This window comes from Tympanuchus pallidicinctus, unplaced genomic scaffold (assembly GCF_026119805.1).
Source record: "Tympanuchus pallidicinctus isolate F22 unplaced genomic scaffold, pur_lepc_1.0 scaffold3, whole genome shotgun sequence".
Classification (NCBI taxonomy): domain Eukaryota; kingdom Metazoa; phylum Chordata; class Aves; order Galliformes; family Phasianidae; genus Tympanuchus; species Tympanuchus pallidicinctus.
Genome location: NW_026294747.1, coordinates 99,827,423 through 99,847,308, shown reverse-complemented (window position 1 = coordinate 99,847,308; position 19,886 = coordinate 99,827,423). Strand labels below are relative to the sequence as shown.

The window sequence follows — 19,886 nt, the reverse complement described above, 5'->3', positions numbered from 1 at the left end:
CAGCCCCATAAAGATGGAAAGAGGCTGCAGGAAGAAAAAGGGACAGAGAAGGATGTTGTCCCCAGCCAGCAGGGCAGCCAGCTGGTTGCACTCAGCCACATAATATGGAAGAGTGATTTTCACCAGCTGATGATAACTATGGAGAAACAAAGCCCTCATATTCCCTGTATCTTTGTGCCTGTGTTTGGTCTAGAATATCTGCATAATGATACAAGTCTGGTTGGTTTCATCATGCTCAAGGTTCAGTTGTAATCTGGCTTAATAAAGAAGCTCAATTCTCACCAAAGGGGTAGCAAACCATATGAAATAAATGAAGGCAAATTGGGGCAGAAATCCACTGTGACTGCTGGGGCTGTAAGCTAGGGCAGCACTATTGGCAGCTCTGTGCTGTAGCCAGGCTTGGCCCAGGCAAGGCCAGGGGGACGCGTCTAGCATGAGCCCTTGTACTTATCAGGCAGGTGAGAGCATGGAGCCTGTACAAAATAACGGGGTTGGCATCACTCACCGGCCTGGGACAGGGCATTAACAGAAACAGAGACGTTACAGGAAGAGCTCAAAAGTTTCCTGGAGAGTGCTGAGATTTAACCAATCCTTTCTAGGCATTCCTTTTCAGGAAACCCAGCTGGGAAGCCCACCTGCCTTATCTGGGCCATTGTGATAAGACAGTGAACCACATTAGAGTGCCTCCCTACCGTGGGCTGTGCTCAGTGGGGTCCTCTGTGAGCCCATTGATGTGCTGGGGAATCAAAGGGTGAGACACAAAGAATAAGCACAAGTCATGCATATGAATATGCACAAGCATAGACGGTAACCTTTCCTCCTCTGATTGCAGGAGCAGTAAGTGCTTGTGATATCAATACTTGATGAGAAAGAACTATGCGCAATTTCCAAATCCTGCTTTGGAAATGCAGGTGGAGGAAGAGTTAATTACGTTAGTTTACGTTAGTTTAACTAAGTACAAAGCTCATAAACTCAAGTTTTATGAAGTTACAGCAGCTGCAGTGAGCAAACAGCAGGATGAGCAATTACATCTGCAGAGTGGTTTCCAGGTATAAAACATGAACAGTACATGAATTAGTTGCTTGGCCACTCTTTGTGCATATTCTGCTTCATTTAAAACAGCGTATAGATGAATATGTGTTTACATGTACACCTATGCACAAGTGTACATTTATGTCCACTTGTTTTGTACACTTTACATACGTTTCTATCTGTGTGTACATAAGGACTGTTCCAAAAGTAATGCCCCCAATTTTATGATGTTGGCCTATGACATTAGAGACACATGTTGGTGGTATGGCAGTAGAGTTGAACCTTTTTTATCCAGTATCCCATTACATTTTCTTGCCATGTGTGTGGGAACTGCTGAATCACAGCCTGAACCTCTTGATTGACCACCTGAGGTGTGCAATGAGTCAGCCCTAGGAGCACAGGTGAAGACAATTCTCCTGTGCTATCAGAAGGGGTGGAGCCAGGCTGCACCTCTCCTAGACCCCATTTAAGAGCTGGCTACCATTGGGGCAGGATCTCTTCTGGAGATTGCTCTTCTTGGAGTCTTTTCAGGGATCCAGGATAAGGGTAAGTTTTCCATCTATTTTTCTTTGGAGTGATAACCTGCTTAGCCTAACTTTCCTGTATATTTCTTGATTATAATATCTGTATGTTCATTGATTATACACCATGTGACAGATGGCAGCAGAGGGGCAGTCTGACAAAATGGTTTCTGATGTGGAAGAGCATCTGAAGCAAAGCAAAGCTGTGTCGTTGAATTCCTCTGTGTAGAAAGCAGTGTCCCCACTGACATTCAGCAATGCTTGCTGAAGGTTTATGGAGACCAGCAAGCGGATGTATGTGAGCATAGTGAGGCAGTGGGTGGTACAGCAGCAATGGTGGTGACAGTGGGTCACCCTAACTGGTGCAGATTTTGATGAGTGCAGCATGCAGGTTCTTGTTCGTTGCTAGCATAAATGCCTGGCTAATGGTGGTGACTTTTGAAAATAGGGTTTAGTAGCTGAGAATTTGCTCTATCAACTAGTGGTATTGTGCTCTCTGTATTTGTTGTAGTTTCTGTGGAAATAAATAGGAGGCATCACTTTCAGAGTGACCTACATATAACATTTATACACGTATATCTAGATACTTGCACATACACAAAGGTGGTTTAACACAAAAGGCTGCTTTAACACTGAAAGCTATTTTTAGCTGAGTAAATAAGAAGGCAAAATATTTCTAGAGTCTGAGCTTCTGCCAGCTGTTAAGATCTAGCCAAAAAATAAGAGGGGTTTGTGTGGGATTTTGAGACTAGATTAATTAACGTCATATTTTAACTTTCCAATGATGTCTGATTTAGGTTCATTTTTGCATTCCTCTACAGCAAGGTAAAGCTTCCAGGTGTTTTCAGCAGGGAGAGCAAAGCCTGGAGCACTTTGTGCAGCTCCGATTGCTGTCTCAAAAATGCAGTTCAGAGGATGCAGGTGCTAACAGGCCAAGAGGACAGGCAGAGGGATAGGGGATGTGCCATGGAGGAGAAGAAAGGCCCTTTTACTAAGGAGGTATGCTTGTTTTCAATGCCAGGTGGGAAAAAAAAAAAAAACACCAGGAGATAAAAACAGTTTTAAGAGGGTCAGAGATAAAGTTTACCCTGATGCGGATTTGAGCAATAAAGGCTAAAGTAATTATTAAATTTCACACAGAATTTTATCAGCCTGTAAAGCTGGCCCAGATATGTGTCATGACTACCAGACCTGTGCAGTCTCTTCCTAGCCTGCTGTCCCAGCTACTTTCCTCTATTTGTGCTATATTCTGATGGGGATTTAGCATTTGAACACAGTTAAAAAGCTGACAGGGAGGTGGCAGCATATGGAGGAGAAGAAATCAAATTGCAGAGCCTCATGAGGCTCTCCTGGGAATGGAAGCATCCTGAGATCGTGTCAGCTCTGACTGACTGCACGGATGTGCATTATTTATCCAACCAAAGAGGATGTTTCCTTTTACAACAGTGAGCTACATCTACAGCTTCTGCATGGGAAGATCATGCTCCATCAAAATGAGGCATTTGATTTGTTTAAACATGTCTGGACAAGGATTGAAAGTGCACATCAGGGGGGAAGCTTCCCAGCTCTGACCTCCCAGAGAGGCCAAGGAGCTGAAAACACATGGGCAGCACTGCTCCTCCAGGCAGCACATCCAGCCACTGCCCCATATCAGCACCTGTTCAAACTGAGTAGCAGTGCTAGGATCTGCTCTGGTGGTTGTCACAGCTGGAAGCTGCTACCAGGCACACACACACAGGTGCTGAGTTTATATTAGAAATCATATGCTGCAATTAGCAGACCCTCTGGGATCCCTTTAGAAAGAGTTTCAAAAATAAGCATCCACCAATAATGAGGTGTTTTCCAATAAAATATTCTCCTAACAGCATTGTTCTTGAGTAATGTGCTGTGAAGAAGCAGATACAGAGCGAATAGTTAGAGCAGTGAAGATGCAAGGCTCAGTGTATTGGTGCTATTGTATAGTCAGGATCTTAATGCTTGTGGAGGAAAGAGAGCGAGAACTTGAAGCAACAGTGATAAAATATTAAAGCTTTGAGAGACAGTGTTGTAGGCAGCAGTTTTTGTAGTCACTGCTATCAGAAGATTGACAGCCAGCTCAGAAATAAAGGCCTGGTTGGCTGCGATGAAATGCTTGGTAACTGTCTGTCAGTTTTAGCTGAGGAAATTAGCAAATGACTCATGGGCTGCGAGCGGCAGGGAGCCTCATCCATCATCTTCAGAGCAGCCACCACTTCATGCACTTTGCTTAACTGAAGGACAATGTAAAATAAAATGCAAAAGGTCATAAATAAAATGTTTCAGGAATGTAGAGGCTCAACTCAGACGCAACTAAAGGTGAGGTGTTTGGCTGCTGCTGCTGTTGTTGTGTTCTTTTGTTTTGATTTTATGGTTGGTGCTCGGAGAGGATTTCCTGAAAGCCAGGTCCCTGCCACGAGCAGGAGTCAGGCAGGTGACCATCAAACAGGACAGACCTCCAAGGAGCTCAAGGTTTGTCTCTTCTTTTTAGATCAGCAAGAATTTGGTACATGGCTCATTTAAATGGCTCTGTAGAAACAGTGGGAATTTTCTCGTATCTTTAGTGGAAGAAATGAAGCCTGAGCAACCCAACCAAGGCCTTCTTAATCGTGGGGTTCCATCAATGACCTGGTGCATTTCGGAAGGAAAGTGACCTATTGCTTTTGCTAAGATGCCAATCTCTGTGCTTACTCAGAATAATATGGGGGTTGTCCTGGAGTGGAGGAAGACAAGGGGGGAATAAATAAGACACTAAAATAAAGAATTTTATTGAAAAGAAAAAAATACATACAACTAGACTACAACAAGCAGTATTCCAGTGCCTCGTGATGATTCAAGGCCAGGATGGAGGGGGCCCTGGGCGGCCTGATGTAGTGGGCAAAAGCTCTACCCACAGCAAGGCTACCAGCACCATTCTGCTGTAACTCCGTTGACAAAACAGTGTAGGTGGACTGCTGAGTTTATTTATAAATACAAATGAAAGATGAAATGTTTTCCCTGGCAAAGTGACTACTGCAAATTCAATCTCTGAAACTGGGCTCTGTGTACAGGAAACGTATCAGCCAGATAGAGCAAAGGCTCTTTTGAACCCTCACAACCTGTAAATCCAGAATGAGCCACTGAGTTGAGCCTTATTCACTTTCTTAAAAAATAACAGATTGGTATGAAATTGAGGATATCATTTTCTACTAAAGAATTTTCCAAGGAATGGAAGCATGCAAGAAGTCAAGTAAATGTAATCTCAAGCAACGTGTCAGAAAAATCAGGCCCTTCCATGTTGAATGGCAGAGTAGTCCAGCAATATTAAAAAGTGCAGTTGGAAAGAACAACTTTTCAATTAAATTCCCTCAAGGGAAAGAGCCAAAATGTGCTTTAAATTATCACCTTTCTTTATGAACCAGCAATAATTATTCTGTTTCACGCAGACTGATACACCTGGAGATGGGATTAAAAAAAAAACACCAAACCACAATCAGAAAATGTGCTGAAGATAACTCCTTTGATAGCAGACTACTTGGCTATTTTTTTTCTGCTGTAAAGGGTGGAGATGTTGTGTTGTCTTTTAAAGTGACTGCTAAATTACCAAGAAAATGGCTGTATATCTATGCATTAGCTTTCTATGTGACCTAGGTTTATTTATTATTTTTTTTTAAATATTCTCTTTTATGTTTCTTGTGTATATTCTTAAAGTCATACTTCTCAATATGAAGTTTATAGATCTCTGGTGAGGAAGGGAAATTGATTTTTTTAATAATTACATACGATTACAGGAAAAACTGTGTTTCCTGTTGTTTTTCACAGATAATGCCCTTCCTACTCTTTCCAGAGAATGCTGTTCTTACAGGCAAATCCCCCAAACCAGAGGTAAAGATGAAAGTGCATTAGTAGCGGACTAACAGGTCACGTTCAAATGTTGCATGAACCCTATTGATCCAGGATATCTTTAATTCTGGCTGGGTGGATAGGGGGAGAGCAGTTGATGTAGTCTACCTTGATTTCAGCAAGGCATTTGATACTGTCCCCCACGACATCCTTATAACAAAGCTGAGGAAGTGTGGGATAGACGAGTGGACAGTGAGGTGGGTTAAGAACTGGCTGACTGGCAGAGCACAGAGGGTTGTTGTTGGTGGTGCAGAGTCCGGTTGGAGGCCTGTAAGCAGCGGTGTTCCTCAGGGGTCTGTGCTGGGTCCGGTCTTGTTCAACATCTTCATCAATGACCTTGATGAGGGGATAATGGCCACCCTCAGCAAGTTTGCTGATGATACGAAGTTGGGAGGATTGGCTGACACGCCTGAAGGCCGTGCTGCCATTCAGCAAGACCTGGACAGGCTGGAGAGCTGGGCAGAAAAAAACCAGATGAGGTTTAACAAAAGCAAGTGTAAAGTCTTGCATCTGGGGAGGAATAATTGCATGCACCAGTACAGGCTGGGGGATGACCTGCTGGAGGGGAGCCCTGCGGAAAGGGACCTTGGTGTCCTGGTGGATGACAGGTTGGCCATGAGCCAGCAGTGTGCTTGTGGCCAAAAAGGCCAATGGCTTACTGGGGTGCATTAAAAAGAGCGTGGCCAGCAGGTCGAAGGAGGTGATCCTCCCCCTCTACTCTGCCCTGGTAAGACCTCATCTGGAGCACTGTGTCCAGTTCTGGGCTCCCCAGTACAAAAAAGACAAGGATCTCTTGGAAAGAGTCCAGCGGAGGGCCACGAAGATGGTGAAGGGCCTGGAGCATCTCTCCTATGAGGAAAGGCTGAGTGAACTGGGTCTGTTCAGCCTTGAGAAAAGGAGCCTGAGAGGGGACCTGATCCAGGTCTACAAATATCTAAGGTGTGGGGGGCAGAATGGCGAGGCCAGACTGTTTTCAGTGGTGAGTGGAGACAGGACAAGGGGAAACGGCTGGAAACTGCAGCATAGGAAGTTCTGCACAAACGTGCACAAGAACTTCTTTACAGTGAGGTGACGGAGCACTGGAACAGGCTGCCCAGGGAGGTGGTGGAGTCTCCTTCTCTGGAGATGTTCAAGACCTGCCTGGATGCCGACCTGTGCGACCTGCTGTAGGGAACCTGCTTTGGCAGGGGGGTTGGACTCGGTGATCTCTGGAGGTCCCTTCCAACCCCTACAATTCTGTGATTCTGTGAATGTGCTTTTTCAATTCCCAGCCCAGAACACAATCCAGAATTATTTGACAAAGCCTCATTGATCTATTATTTTTTTTCTGTTCTCAGAGGCAGGGAGAAAATCTGCCATGGAGTGGATGGTAGGAGGTCAAAGTTGCTTTGTTGCAGAGAGCATTGGGTGCTCCTACACTGCCTTGCCTGGTTCTCAGCACATGGGAGGAAAGGAGAGGCCCAGAGAGATGGGGTTCAGCCCCCAAGAGAGCAAGTGAGGATCTGCTTAACATGGAGAACAGTCTGAGACTGATTAATGGTACAAGATTAGCTAAGACAATGTCAGGAGAAACAATCCTCTCCCAGTAAGGTCAGACTCTCTTTTGGAGATTCCTAAGGTGCCACCCTGAGGCGAGCAAAGAGGGGAAAAGGCACAGAAAAATAGGTAGGGCAAAAAAGGTGAGAGGGAGAGAGTGGCAGCATGGCCATGTTCAGAAGGACTGGAAGCACCTTCAGTGGAGGTATTTCCAACAGCATAACACAAGGAATCTGGGCAGTATTGCACCCCAAGGCCAAAATGACTCTTGGATAGCTGCAAGCACATTTTGCTTAGCCAAGATTGTTTCATTCCTGGCCAGATGCTTTCTTGGATATTTCAATGCCTTGCTCAAGCAGTAGGCAGGATATAAGGGTGGGAATATAGGAACATGGGTAGGTGCAGCCTACGGCACAGCGGTGGGCACCTGTGTGGGCTGTGCTCCCCTGTGACGGGCACTATTTCTTGTGAGCAGCAGGCTTGTTGCCTCATGGTTTTTCAGAGGCACAATACAAGTCTTTGATTGGTAAGTGTGGGCAGAGCAGCTGCCAACTTTAAAAAGGTGCTTGGAAATGGCTGTAAGTAAGTGCAAAGTGGTGAACGAGGACAAAGTGTGCCCAGGAGACTTTGCAAGGAGTGAAGAACCTGCAGCCCACAGAGGTGGGAAATGAACAGTTTCTGAGTGGTGGGGCATGGAGCAGCCCGTGCAGAGGTACAGGCTGCCTCAACCCCTCTGTGCTGCCCATGGTTCCTCCTGCTGCTCAGAGACCTGTCCTTAAAGGCACTGCTGGGTATCACCTCGTTCTGACTGAGACAAGTCACTCTGCAGCTGTGATGGAGCTGCTATGGCTGCCAGAAATTCAGAGCAGGTATCCTAAGTCCACAAAATGCTAATTCCCGAAAGGTTAATTAAACTGAGCAGAATGGCTGGATGAAATGTAACAGATGACTGCTGCAATTTACTCTGGCATCGCAGTTAGCATTAGGTTGTTCTCTGGTGCAGGAAAGTTCCTCAGATGACTTATTTTGGTATTTACTCTCTTGGGAGCTCCTGTATAAATCAGTTACCTTGTTCATGCTAGCCTTTGGGTGATGGAAGTCAGTGCAACCCAATTCAGTCATCTGGAGGAAAAATACCATGCTGCTCTACAGCCCATCGGAACAGACACTCATGAACACTGACTGTTAAAGTACAGGTCTGAAGTCTCATCTCATTCCAACCCTTCTGCTATAGGCAGAGATACATCCCTCTAGATCAGGTTGCTCAAAGCCCCATCCAGCCTGGCCTTGAAATCTGAATCTAATCTAAGTGTGATATGTAAATAGTAGGTGTTACTTCATCACTCCTAAGTAAATCTGGAGGGAGAAGACTGAACTACAGTACTGTGGGCTTGAAAAGTGGGTTTTGCAGTCGGTGGCAGGACACGCAAAGGAAGGTCACGTATTGCTAGTTATTCCCAACGTGAATCTTCTAGGAAGCAGGGATGGAGAGCCCCACATCTTTCATTCTTCCCCCACCCAGGGTCCCAGGAAAATTTGGGTCCCAGGGTGATATGAAAGAAGAACTGAATGATGCTGGCTGCAGGCTCTAGCTGGTGGAACCCTTGCTCCTGGTCCTGGCAAGAGGGACATCGTGTGCACATGCATGCTGCTTCCCAAGCTGACTCACCCAGCCTGTGGGACAGATGGAGCTGGCAAAGCTCATCTACCCACGCTCTGCTGTTGTCTGCACGGCAAGGAGATGGGGAACATAATTTCCCAGGTCCATGGCGTCTCCCACAGGCAACCCTAAGCTCCCTATGGGAACTGTTGCCTCCAGATGAATAGCTATTGTTGTTGTCCCCAGGAGGCACCTGCTGCATAATAACATTCAAGAAACTCTTCCAATTACTGCCTTTTATAGAAACATGAGGAACAATTACATAACAGCTGCATGCAATTATTACATCAGGTGATATGACCTTTTCAAAACTGAGAAGGAATATAATGTTATAGGTAGAACAAGAAAAAAAGTGTGTTTTTTTGTTTTTTTGGTTTTTTTTTTAATCTTTGAATGTGAAAAATAAAACCTTGGAGTTCAAAACAAAACCCAATTTTTTTGAAGGATTTATTTTTAAAACACAGGTAATGGTTGTTCTTTCAATTACGTTGCATGCTACAGTCTCTGGACATCTGGAAAAAATTTAATGAAAGCAAATCATACAATAAGTAATTCTATGCATCACAAAAAACATAAAGCCTACACTAAGAGGTAAAGCCCTCTCCTTTTCTCCAAGGCTGAGTTTAGCTTTCAGCCTGGAACAGCCACTGGTGTTTGTTGTACCTACCCACTGTTTGCTTGAAATAACTGGAAGAAACTTCCTCTCTCAAACTTCAGCCTGTCAAATACAATTAAAATTGACCAATGGCATCAGAAATTATTTCTAGGCACCCAGATGGCACTTCTGCATTCAGACTGGATGCTTAGGCCAAGGCACAGCATAGTTTTCCAAGTGAAGTTGTAAAAAAAGCTATACCAATGGATAATTATGTAAATAAATAATATGCAATGCATGTATTGAAAGTAAGAGCTGTAGAGAATATATATGTTTTTTCTCTTCCTCCTTAGTCACTAAATAAACTTTTATGTAGTTTATGGCCTTTCTTCTTCATCAAGGATTTTTCCCTTTGCAGAAGGTGATCTCCATAATTCTGATACGTCCTTTCTCCTTCTCTGCCCTTCATCTCCATGCGAGTGGTTGATCCTGAGTTGGCCCAGGTGTGCAGAGCAGGGATGATTGTCACCAGGTCAGGGAAATGAATGGCTGGAGCATGGGAGAAGGGTAAGAGCAGAGCTTTACTCAGTACCTGTGGAAGACTAGGCCTGGGCTCCTACTCTGAGTTTGCCTTGGACTAAAGGGAAGCCTTTTCCAGGATTATCCAGCCTAACAGCCCAGAAAAGGCAGCATAGACTCTGAAGTCCTCATCTCCTGTTGCCTTTGATGTAGCCTCCATGTATGTGGATGAAATGACTTTTAATAAGAGTAGTTCTCACTTTGCTAGTTAATGCAAAAATTATGAAAATATTCAAGACCCGTGCCTTGCTTCTGAACCTGGCCTATATCCTTCAGAGCAGTGTGGAGACACACCAGGCCTCTCCAGGAACCCGTAAAGCTCTTTCCTTGGACTGCAAAAGACATCTGACCGCAGCACAAGACACCATGACAGCACTCTAGCCCACGTTGCTAATCTCCTTCCATTCAGCATAGCTAGACAGAGACATGAATATAAATGCAGGCTGTGTGGGAATGTGGTCTGAGAGAGCAGGTCCAGGCTGTCAAGACTGTAAACTCTTTACATCCTGGTACATTCACTGGCTTGTTCTGCTCATCATAAAGGGCTGGAAGATCATGAGACCCCCCAGTAAATAGCCTTCATGCTATGTTCTCAACAGCATATTTTCTTTCTTTAATCTGCTCTGTGATATCACATCCTTCAGATTACAAACAAATCTTGTTCTGAAATAAAACTGGAATTACACAAACTTATGTAGGGAGGAGCATGGAAAGGGGCAGATATAGAATAGCATATAGACTTCATAAAATATTCGAAAATGGAACTATTCCGTGTATTTTTCCTAGAAGAAAAAAGTAACTTTAGGTTCCTAAGTGGCCTCATGAAGACCAAATGCACACCTCATCCAATTCATGTGAATATATCTTCCAATGGATGTGATCTGAGGTAGCTTATTAGCTAAGTGAATTCAGCTCCTATTTTCTAAAAGCTCTGATAAGTTAATAAATAATGTATTCTTTATTTTTAGATCTATCCGTTAACACTCTACATAGCTCAAATGGCATATGGATGCTCAGGACTACAAAACATTCAGAAGTCATTTTCCTCTGCTTTTTTATAATCCCTTTTCCTCCTGCTGAGAACATTTCCATCCTTGTGATTGCTTTTATTTGGTCCCATCCTCTTGCATGAAAGCAGATACCACAAATAATATCTGAGGAGGCTGAAGGACCAGTGATGTGAAAATTGTTTCAGTACTAATTCTGCTTTCTAATTATAGGGAGATTTTTTCTTGAATACAAGGACAAGAAAACACAAGGTGAATGGTGCTGATGCTTCTGTCCTTTGCAACAGCATCTGCAGTGCATACTTGGGACTGTTGGGAGGAGGCTTCGTTTACAGGTATTTTACCTACAAGCCATTCCACCCTGAGGACAGAAATAGACATTTGTATCTGCTTATGTGTGTTTACATACACTTAAAGAAGAGAAAGAGAGATAGACAGATATGCATTACAAAGCTCTTTTTAAAAACCAATTGAGTCAAATTGACATCTGTCTATTCTGAAGAGAAGTTTGTTGTGGGCAAGGGGCACGATGCTTATTATCATTGTTCTGTCATATGTTCATCATGTCCCAGCCCCCAGTGGAGCCTTTCTGAACTCGTTCTTAGAGTCAGATGTCATCATTGGCTGGGCTTGTATTTCAGTACGTATAGGAAAGATGTCAGTGCTGTCATTTGCCACTTACTGGTTTATTGATACTGTATCTGCTGATACGAGATCTTTCAGGCATCTGTTCCTGTTTGCTTGCTGAATGCTTCTGATTCTCAGTTTTCCTTGCTAGGATAGAAGAAACATCTCCTTTGTATGCCATGGACCTGATGAATGGAGCAGTCTCTGCATTTTGATGTGGACAAGAAATAAATCCACCTGGGGAAAAAAAGGAACACAAATGAGAGCTCATAATGCAACACTGCTGACAAAATGCCAGCACTATTCCCTAGCATGCGTGGGTGTGAATCATAAGTAGAATCAAAGGGTTGTCTTGTCACTTTCCATAGGTTTGTAGCAATCATTTTTGAAACCCGAAAATCATTTTAAATGGAACTTGTCTTACCATTTTCTGTCAAGAAACTTTGCAAAACCTATTTTGTCCATCACACACACACAGAAGATTATAATTCAGTAAAGACAGAAAGGGAGGTTGTCTTGGTAGCTGTGTAGCATTTGAATGGGTATCTCTGACAATTGGATCCCGATTTCCTGTGACTTTTAAGTGATTTCCTATAGCTCTCCTTTAACTTTCTCTTCTGTTGAGCCTTTAAAGTTTAAAATAGAGATGCTGATCTAGGATCTGAAGAAAACATTGTGGGCCACAAGATGTGCATTGTTTCCCACTAATCCAGTTGATTTCATAAAAAGACAGCACTTCTCTACTCACTTTCATGATTGTTTTGTCAATACTCACTCATTTGTAGAAAATTAATGCTGAGACTTCTTAACAGCTATCAAATCTGTTTGAAACTGAGACATGCAACCAAAAGTCATCCAGGGGGACAGACTCAACACAGCTACAGCAAGATACCACAAGTCTTTCTTTACAAGCCAAATTACACAGCATTTAAATCTGAGAAAGAAGTTCTCAGAGCTTTCTGACCAAACAAATTTAGCATTAGAGAAAAAGAGTGGTTCCAGCTACAACACTTCAAAAGTGTTTATGTAATCAGCTGGCTCTCGGTGTACGTAATCTTGGCTCCCTCAAGTGGCTGGTCCCAGAGACTGGACAGCTTTCTTTGTGTTTCATATCTCTTAGAAGTGTTAAAGGTCTCTGTTTCAGCGATCACAGCTGCAAACTGTGCTAAGATGTAATGTGCTTTTGCATGCAACCATAGTCTGTCAGAAACTGGTACTCAGTGAATAAGATCCATGCAGCTCTGAGGTCTCATCAAGTGAGAGGAGTGAAAGAACTGGGACTGCCTTTATTTTTCACATCCTTTTTTCTTTTTCTTGCTGTTCTCTGGAGGATTTCCTTGCCATTCGTACTTTCCTCTAAATTCAGTGACAGTTCCTAATGGATTTGCTGTGGTAGTCTTCATTAGCTTTTCTAGCTGAGGTCTGCTCTAAAAACGGCTGGCTTGGAACCCATGGGACCCCTGCAGCTTCCTGGAGTTCAGCAAAGATGAATGCAAAATCCTGTACTTGGGACAGCCCTGGGACTGGGGCTGACTGCAGTGGAGAAGCAGCTGAATGTGGGACTTTGCTGCAGCCTTACAATATTTAGAGCAATGGGCACAGGCTGCAACTGGGACAATTTTTGACAATAGAAGAGGAAAAAAATCAGCATTGGAAAGTTCAAGTCCTGGAGTCTCCATTCCTTGATATTCTCCAAACTTGGCTGGATGAGGCCCTGAGCAACCAGCGCTGGTTGGGGATTATTCCCACTGTGGGACTGGATGATCCCAAGCTCCTCTCCAACCTTCATTATTGAATGAATCACAGAATGAATCATAGAATGAATCATGGAATCATAGAGTGGTTTGGGTTGGATGGGACCTTTTAGATCACCTTGTTCCAACCCCCTGCTATAGGCAGGGGCACCTCCCTCTAGACCAGGTTGCTCAAAACCCCATCCAGCCTGGCCTTGAATGCTTCCAGGGAGGGAGCATTCGCAACCTCCCTGGGCAATCTTTTCCACTGTCTCACCACCTCACAGTAAAGAATTTCTTCTTGATATCTAGTCTAAATCTACCCTCTTCCAGTTTAAAGCCATTTCTCCTCTTCCTTTTGTTATCTGCCCTTCTAAAAAGTCCCTCCCCAGTTTTCCTGTAGGCCTCCTTCAGGTACTGCAAGGCCACTATAAGGTCTCCAATTCTCTGGGCCAAGAAACATTTAGAGGGTCTGGATTTATCTCTTGTCTACTGCAGGAGTGCTCCAAAAATTAATGCAGACCCTGACGCAGACCCTGAAACCCAGCCATCCCGCAGCTATCTCAGCCTTGCTCTTGCTGTCCCTTCTCCTCCCTGCCATGCAGTATGTCAAGCTTTACCGAGTGCTTCAGATAGATTCTGACCAAAATACACCAAGTACTGAGGCCACAAATGTGTACCACAGGTGGCTCATTTTTAAATTCAGCTTCTGTTAACCCTGTGGAGCTTGGTATGCACTGACCCCCTTAGCACTAATCCAGCTTTGCTGCACTGCCCACATTGCACGCAAGGCTCCTGCAGCACCTGGCAGCACCAACTCTGCAGGAGCTGCTACAGCCTCCCTTTGTTGCAAGAGATTGCAGCGCGAGAAGACGGCGACACACCGCCAACAGGTGGGTTCTTTGAGTTTCCAGTACCTGCGCCTCTTGCAAGGCAAATCTCTGAATTTATCTCCTTCAAAAGGAAAGCTTTTGCAAGTCACCTTTAATTTATTAGGTCTTTCTTCACAGAGAAGCCTCGTTCTACAGCCTATTGTCAGACACAATTTATCTTCTCTGCTTTAACACTTTTTCATGTCCTTACAGGCAGAAGATTTCCAGATTTCTTCAAGGACATCTAACGATTGGTATTTAATGCTCACCAGTGCAGTATGTGCTGCTTCAGTCTCATGAAGCAGGGATATAACTTCACCTGTTCAGACTGGAGATCAGCTGGAGAGTAACAAGAATGGGAATTTAAAACCAAGGGGGAAATTTTATTATAAATGTAGAACCTGAAACCTAAATTGCAATTTTCATTTAATAAAGTAAGACCTCCAGGGTATTTGCTGATTGGTCATACTTCAAAGCTGACTGACAAGTGTATGATTCCCCAGTACCTCTTGAAGTGAAGGCTTCCCACTTCATTTATGCATCAGAAAGCACAGTTGATGCTGCAACAGGTGCTGAAAAAACTTGTGAATTTTCTCTTCACTCTTCTTTTTATTTTATTTTTTTTTCTTCCTGGATGTGAGAACTGGGTGTGGAAATATGTGTTCTTCTTTAATTGATGTGGGTTTTTTCCTTCATTGGTTCAAATCTGTTCAAATGAGGAGAGAGCTTTTAAAGCAAATCTCCTCTTCATTTCACTTCTCACACACATTGGTTTGCAACACATCATGACTAACGAGTGCACAAACCAGATTTTCTTCCAATTAAGCTAAACTGGGAGATGTGAGACATCCATACCACATTGTTCCAGTCTCCACTGGCCACTGACAGGTCTGGACTGGAATCTTCTGAAGGAAAGTATCTTAATCCATGAATATCATGGAATGTGGATGCATGGATAGTCTGGCTTTGGACCTTGGAGCTCCAGCGCTCTACAAATCTATCCCTACTGGACTGCATTACCAGATCATGCAGACACAGTTTTTTCTGCACAAATATTCTGCCTTTGTCTCCTTCTGCACAGGAATAGTTTGGATCTTACTCAAACAGTAAACATGAAAGATCATTCATAATTATTTATCTCTCAACTTTCAGGATACACATACGCTGACAGCCCAGTAAGCTTAGAAACGAAGTGAAGATATGAAGGTCATGCAGTTGGAAAAAAACAGAAGTCAGAACTCATAAATGATATTTTCAGATATGAATTTAAGCTCTTTTAATGCTAATAAAATTGACATGAGCTTAGCCAGTCTGCTCCTAAATCTAGCCAACACTTCAGTACCCTCTGCTGAGTTAAAAAATATACTTCTGCTCCTCCAGGTGTGAGGCAATTGCTGCAGATGAGCACTACTGTCTCTATGGAAAGACCACAGACAGACCTTAATGTTCCTAGCAGGCTTTGACCTAAGTAAGAGTTTAACATACATTGCAGTGAGGAAACCACCATGGATATTCTCTGCAAACTCTTTCCTGGATGAGGCACCTTCCCTGAAAGGCAGCCTGAGAGGGCTGAACATTGTCATGCAGGACCTGCAGTAAAGCTGAACTACAGTTATAACACAGCATAGTATTACTTTTGTATTTGTCACGAGATTAGATTCTTGTCAAGACATTTCTTGCCCCCATATTTTGTTCACTGTGGGTAGAACAAAGCAAAGACAAAAGTCGGCTCCCAGTGGTGGGCAAGGGACAGCACCAGTTGCCTCTCAAATAATTCTTACAAGTCTTTGTGTGATAATATGCCTCTGTATGTGTCTGTTTTGAATGCCATCTCAGTCATTTATTGCTTTTCTTCTTTTTTATTACAGGCTCCCTATTCCAACATGAAAAGGTTCTCCTGCTCATTCCTCCTTCCCATTGCTGAGGCAGATGGACTGCTGGTTATTAAATATTCTTCCTAATGCAGCTGGGCAGCCCATGTGTGCTCTATATTGGTGGGCCAACAGGAATTTTTATTGCCTAATAAGCAGTCAATAAAGTGATGCTAAAAAAAGTTACTCCAGAAATTATTCCAATACATGAAACCAACATGAATGTCAATGATGCCATCGAGTCCAAACAAAGCAAGTGAGCAGCAGTGGCTTTGGACAGTGGATGCAGAGCATACATTGAGCAAGTCCTAACACGTATGAGAGAAATGCCTCCATTTTTCACCACAGAGACTCAGTCAAGGCTAATTTCTGAAATCATTTATCCGCCTTTAGCTTGAATGGGCTCCTCAATTCACATCTGTAGCACCTAGGGCAGTTGCTGACAGCAGAAAAGGAGAGCTGCGATCATGAAAATGTGCACATCATAGGGAAGGATAGAGAAGGGCTGGCAGCACTGGAGGTCTGGTCAGACCTCCTTCAGGTGAAAGTTGCACCCTCCAGCAAATTTGGGTCCCCACTCTCTCCTATCCTTTCCAAGAGACAGGGCAAAGGAAAAAGAGTGAGCTCAGAAGTCAGAGTTGGTTGGCCCTCATAGGAATGGGATGGAGAGAAGACGCCACGAGGCCAGCCCATAATGCAGAACAACTAAGAAATACCCTGTGGTCTGAGTTATTCTCACCTCATTTTAGTGTAACAAGAACATTTTAGTGTATCAGTATTTCGAATGAAAAGCAGAAGGAAAAATATAGTGGATCTTTGCATAGTACCAAGACAAATTTTTCTTCCATCATCTAAAGGTGTGTTTTTCTTTCCTGTGGAGTTTCAGGTGACAGCACAACCTGACCTGGGCCTGACACATGTTATGAGGTACGTCTCATTAAAATGCACACTGAGTATCATTAAACAACATCAAAGTTAGTTAATATCTATGCAGCACCTGGGATTTCAGGCAAACTGTAGCTCCAGCTGAGGAGCGTGCCCCAAAGTCTCTGTGCACATCCATCAACTGGTGTTGGAAGAAAGAAAAGTTGCCCTGCTGAAAAACATTGCTCACCATGCCTGTGCCCTGCAGCACTGGAAGACGAAGGCAGATGGATCACAAAAACCCTCTTACAACCATTATCAATTCTCAATAAAAGATGAACCCAGGAAAAATGAACAGTTTTTAGTGTACCAACACAAGTGTCCAGTGAGGCTACTCTCAAGGACTGAGAAAGAAGGAAATGCTCTTGACAAAAATTAATCAGTGCATTTTTAGGAAAAGGGGGTCAAGGTTGACATGCAAGTAAGGAGCCACGTGAAGGCAGAACTAGCCAAGCTTTTAGGTGGGGAAGAAGTGATAAATGCACTTTATTAAGTTGCTGCTAAAACTGGATCAGATGAGATAAGCCTTGAAGGAGATACTCATTTAAGATTGATGTGGAGTTAAGTGTGGAGAAAGAGCTTTCCCAGTTGTCATTCATAGACACTCCCCACTGTTTTCTAATAAGAATAATCTGTTAAAATCAGACTCTGTAGACAGCTTGACTTTGACTGCTAGTGCCATTTCTCATCACTGTTCCATATAGCAAACGCTTTTGGAATAAGAGAGCTACTAAAGAAGAGAAAATTTTGATATGGATCCTTAAGTTACTGCTATTTATGCTGGCAAAGCACTTTATACAGCTTTGAAAACAAAATAATGTTTAAAAACAATACAAAAGATCAGGGAAGGTCCCCTTGTTTTAAAAAATTGCAAGAACTAGGCTAGAACCACTTAAGCTGATGAGAAATTTTCCTTCTTCATCCAGGTTTGCAGTGTCATACAGTTGCAGAGTGCCATAGCCCTGTGCTAGCGTGGGGCTACAGAAGTGCTGGTGACAATGGAATGCTGTAAGCCCCCAGGATAAACCAAGAACCAAGAACTGCAAAACACCATGGAACGCTCATACTGCCATGCATCCAAAATGCTCTCCTACACAAATGCTACATTGTTGGTTATCAAAAGCAGGAGATTGCTTGGAGGAATTGCTTGGAGGAAAAAAAAAATTAATTTCCCCATTTCATCATCTCCAAATTTTTTCACTATATTTCTTCAGCAAGCAAAAGCTCAGTCACACTGGATTCTCAAAATAGAACTGAAGTGAGTTTGCAAAACCTTTAAGAATTCACTGTGTCCATTTCTTGTGAGTGCCATAAACTGGCTCTTGTTATTTGGCCATTAAGTTTGGGAAATGGATGGCAGAATGTCTCTTCAGTAGAGATAACACTGTGCCTGGACAAGCCCCAGCTTCCCCATTGTGGCCAGGCCTGGTGGAGCAGGGCTTCCTGTTGGAGAGAAGGAGAGCCTGCATGAGTTAGCCAGCCAAAATCCATTCCTGCAGTTTTCCAAGTGACTCGCAGTCTTATATCCTGTCACCAAGTGACCAGACCATGGACATTTGGGTATCTGCATTGAAATACGCACATCCCCAGTTTGCAGCTCACAGTCTCTTCAAGACTCATTTCCTCTCAGCTTGTCGTGGACACAAGTTTCAACCAGCCCATGAGATGTTTGTAAGGTGCCTTGTCACAGTGTGAGGATGAAAAGGAGCTATATAAATGCAAATTGAATGTATTCATTTATTCTATACTGAAGGTTGTACTGAAGGCCAGGTAAATTACACCCACGGCATCTGCCTGTCTGGTCTTAATATCACCCACTTCAGCAACTGTAAGTTTCCATATAATTTGTTAAGCACAATTTTCTTTTGTTTGCCACTGCAGACCATTATTAATCAAATTAAACTTCTCAACGCAGTTTCCACCTGACTGGGTCCACTAGTTGCTGAAGGCCAGAGCCTGGTTGTTTGCCACTGGTGTCACTGCCTGAGCTTGCCATGAGACAGCAGTGGATGAGGGACATCTGTCCATCCAGCACAGTCTCACTTTGCCTGGCTCAATGCTCAGATACTTAAGTATCTGAAGGGGGACTGTAAAAAAGTAAGGGACAGATTATTTAGCAGGGTCAGTTATGACAGAACAAGAGGAAGTAGTGGTCTCAAACCAAAAGAGGGGAAATGCAGACTGAACATAAGGAAGAAGTTTCTTATGGTAAGGATAGCGATGCACTGGCACAGGTTGCCCAGAGAGGTGGTGGATGAGCCATCCTTGGAGACATTCAAGGACAGGCTGGACAGGGCTCTGAGCACCTGATGGCGTAGATGACCCCAGTCAATGTAGAAGAGTTGGACTGGACAGCCTTTAAAGGTCTCTTCCAACTCAAACGATTCTTTGATTTTCTGAGATCCTTACGACCCCAGGCTGAGTTCTGGCCCAGAGACATTCACCAGCAGCAAGAGAAAGCCCTTCACTACTTGCTGAGACACTACCTGGACCCCTCTCACTATTTCTTGTTCACTCCCACAAGTGTCTGCCTGTCACTGGCATTGCTGTCATTATTGCTCTCTGAGGGCTGGAAGAAAAGTGCATTTATATTTCCTGAAACGCTTCATATTCCTGTCACTGCCATTTCCCTGTGACCACCTCTGACCTCTGCAGTCACTTTTTGCACCAACTCTATTGCAAACACTTTTTCTTCTTTACTGCTGTTTCCTGTACAATTTTGCCTTCATTTTTTCATCTCTATTTTTTACATTACTTTCCTGCTTTGTTCTTTTCTGCCCTCCCACACATATCCCCCGTCTGCAGTGATGACCCATGGACCCTTTCATATATCGCTTCCTGCCCTCTAACATCCCCACCACAAGCCTTGTTGCAAGCTGAAATGCTGTTGGGTCCTGAATACAGGGAGATGAAGGTCAGCCACAAGTGAAGCTCAGTGCATGAAAGGAAGCTTTGCTTGTGTAACTTCAGAGAGTTCTGCTAATCTGCTGCTGGTGTATGGGAAGCTGGCCTCCTGCAGAGACAGCATGCCT

The 19,886-nt window shown here is 43.7% G+C and overlaps 1 protein-coding gene across 10 annotated transcripts in view; it reads right to left on the bottom strand.

Moving 5' to 3' along the window:
* Positions 1-6,766: 6,766 nt before the first annotated feature.
* NEK11 (NIMA related kinase 11) overlaps positions 6,767-19,886 on the bottom strand; it is a 123,977-nt gene continuing 110,857 nt past the window's right edge. For 9 of the 10 annotated variants that reach the window (XR_008209645.1, XR_008209650.1, XR_008209651.1 and 6 more), the window contains one exon: positions 6,767-11,691. The gene's annotated coding sequence lies outside the window, so the exon portion shown is untranslated. The remainder of the gene's footprint in view (positions 11,692-19,886) is intronic. The other variant, XR_008209647.1, reaches the window with a different exon arrangement.